Genomic DNA, 3,575 nt, shown 5'->3' with positions numbered 1-3,575 from the left:
AAAGACTTCCACAGGCCAAAAGCAAAATGGTATCCAGCAGACCTTTGGACACAGTTGGAAGACCTTGACTTTGCTGATGACCTGGCTCTTCTCTCTCATACTCAGCAACAGATGTAGGAAAAGACTGGCATTGTTGCAGAAAACTCAGCATGTCTGGGTTTTAATATCAGTAGAGGGAAGAATAAGGTTTTGAAGGCTATTGTAGCCAGTACACCTACTATGGTGGAAGACATAAGAGCCAGGATAGGCACGGGAGGGCAGCTTTCCACCAGCTGATGCTACTCTATTGAGCCAAGACCTGGAGAACCACTGTAACAACTACACAAAAGGAAAAGAGGCTGGACAAGGAACACATGAGCATCTGATCATTCCCATCAAGAAAATGGGACTTGTGTGTGGGCAGCTGGGGAAACTGGCCCAGGATTGAGATGCCCTGAAATCTCTTGTCAGCAGCCTATGCTTCATAGTGGGCTATAGGCAAAAGCAAGTATAACACTGGATAATTTGATTATTAGTACATATTATGTTTTAGTAGAGACCTTTGACTTGGTGCTCAGTTTGTTTATTTGTTGAGATATCTTCTGAAACTTAAGAGGAGACAATTATGCGAGTGTTAAAGTATTTTTCTTAACAAGAAGTCTCCATTTCATGTTAATGTAAACTTATTTGTATCTAGGACAAACATTTGAGATGATACAGATAAAGATTTTGATTTGTAATTGTTTTTTAAACTAACAGATTTTTGTTTTGTTTTGTTTGAGTGGTTCCAACAAGTATTTAGACATTTAAGTCACATTTAAAAATGCAGGAATGTTATTGTATTAGTTTACAATATATAATTGAAAAAATTACTCAGAAAAGTTAAGTTGTCACACCCCTGTGGACTGTTGATTGTGGTTTCTCCCTCTGTGTCCTTATTTGGTTGTTCCTGTTCTCGTTATTAGTTAATTCATCTTCGTCGTCCTGCCTGATCTCTGGAACACCCTGCCCGTGACAGAATAACCGATCCAAGAACAGTTTAACTTCCGTGTTCTCCCCTCAGTTTGTTTTCCGGTTTTTCCTCAGTGTTTTTCTTTCCGTTGTTTACCCCATGGATCCCTTCACTCGCCCCGAATTCCTCCTCCTCCTGCTGGAGCAGGAGGGCAAGACTCTCGAGGACCATACTAGACTGTTCCTGTTGGTCTATATCTGTTCCTGTCTCTTGTATTCGAGTTTGTCGGTTATTGTGAATGTTACCCTGTGAATGTTGATGTCTACCCTGTCTGGATTTCCTGTTGTCATATCATTAAATATCCTTTTATTCATCATCTTCGTCGTCCTACCTGATCTCTGGAACACCCTGCCCGTGACAGAAGTTTGTCCTCAAATTGGATTGGTTGAGCAGTGTTCCAAGAGTGCTGATATAGAGTATAAAAGTACTGGAACATTTAATTGTTTGTATCACTCTGGCAATGTGTGCCATGTTGAATTGAAGCAGAGATAGTCTGACTCCAGTACCTTAATAAACCTTCACCTGCACTTAGAACCGCCTCATCTCGCCTTAGTCATTCGACCCACAGTTACAGAATGACTGACCAAACATGGGTCCAGCAACAGTAAAAATAATGCGTCTCAGAAAAGGAGGTCGCCACACCGAAGACTATGTGCGGGACTTCATTGAGCTAGCTCATTTAGCCAAGATGATATCATGAAGGATATGATAATATCCTTCATGATATTTTTTCGAGGGGGGCTATCTGAGCCGCTCAGCTCACTGATGCCATTGCATGATCCCTGTTGGAAGTTGGAATTTTACATCAACCTTGCATTGCAGCTCTACTTATATTGTGTGAACCATGGAGGAGCAACACGGCACTCCCACAGCGGCCGCCAGTCCTGAGTCTCGTCTCGTCATGGCCACCACTCCAGAGGCTTCTGCCATCATGGATGCCACTCCAGTGTTTCCGGCCGTTATGTACGTTGCACCTGAAGCTACCAGGGCAGTCCCTAGGCGTTCTGGCTTCCAGTTTGACAGACCCACCACTGCTGTCAGTACGCACGGCTGGCATCCCTAGCTCCACAGCCCCAGCACTCTCAAGATATAATACAGATCTTACCATTTGTCAAATTAGGTTATTTGTTACTAAGCCCTGTTACTGTGAAGCAGCAAAAATAGATATTTAATCATAGTATTATATGCGCAGTCTTCCTAGGACATATGCATTTAGAGCGATATATGAACGGTTTGGTTAGCATGGTCCTTGGTAAACTTTTTTCCATGTCACGGCAACTTTTTTTTCTCATGTATCTAGAACCGCCCCTGCTTCAGAACAGAAAAGGGGTATACTATCCAATTTTGGTGTTGTCCACCTCATTCGTTGGAGTGCTCCCCACAATATTCAGCTTTTGGTTTGGGAGATTCTGATTTTATGGCAGGATGTTCATTCTCTTTTGGAGAGATGCCTTAGAGGACATGCCTCTTTCTCAAAGTTTGCAAAATTCACTCTGAAACACAGAAAGTTTCTCAGTTTTGTTTTGGGGGAAGCTTGCCAATTCCGGGTTCTTCCACTGGCCTGGCCTTGACACATTGTGCTTTCATGAACTGCGTAGACATTGCTCTGGCTCTGTTGTGACTCTAGAGCATATGTGTGTCTTCAGTTTTATGACTGGCTGGTTCTAGCTCAGCCTGAGGTATTGGTTTTTTCTCAAATCACCTAAACGACTAGGTCTAAGAATAACCTCCAGGGAGTGTTTGTTTGCAAAGGCAAAAGACCAAAAAACCCAGTGTTCCCTTGGTTCTCCCTGTCACCACCAGTGCCTCTAAGTTTGGACACTCATGTCAAATGCGTGGCTGAAGACACAATAGCATGCCTTCCTGCCAATAAGACTGCTTCTTGAGGTTTTTACAAGAGTGTGGAAAGACAGAGTTTCTCTTCTGCTGGTGGCACCATTCTGGCCATATGGTTCTTGAAACTTATATCTCTCCTTCAGGAGTTTCCTTGGGAAATTCAGGTCAGAACCAATCTGCTAACTGAGGCTCGGGGCAGTGTGTACTATGATTAAATATCTATTTTTGCTGCTCCACAGCCCCAGCACTCTCAAGATATAATACAGATCTTACCATTTGTCAAATTAGGTTATTTGTTACTAAGCCCTGTTACTGTGAAGCAGCAAAAATAGATATTTAATCATAGTATTATATGCGCAGTCTTCCTAGGACATATGCATTTAGAGCGATATATGAACGGTTTGGTTAGCATGGTCCTTGGTAAACTTTTTTCCATGTCAGGGCAACAATTCAGTGAACAAGAAATAAATATATAAAATTACTTACACTGTAGAGACAATATTGTCTTTTTTGCTTTATTTTGCTAATGAAAATGGTTCAAACAAAGCCATGTTTTGCATCTCTGCAGCAACACACAGCAGTGTTTCATTACTGAATGAATCGGCATCTTTGAGTCAATGATTCACTGAACCATTCATAAAAACAGTTTTTACTTCACTCGTTTTGAAAGAATCTATTGAATAAATGACTCAACAACTCACTCAAGACAGTAAAAAATAAAGGTGCATAGCCAAAGTTGCTTTAAAAA

This window comes from Sinocyclocheilus rhinocerous, unplaced genomic scaffold (genome assembly GCF_001515625.1).
Source record: "Sinocyclocheilus rhinocerous isolate Xijiao unplaced genomic scaffold, SAMN03320098_v1.1 scaffold348, whole genome shotgun sequence".
NCBI lineage: Eukaryota > Metazoa > Chordata > Actinopteri > Cypriniformes > Cyprinidae > Sinocyclocheilus > Sinocyclocheilus rhinocerous.
This window is presented reverse-complemented; position numbering follows the sequence as displayed.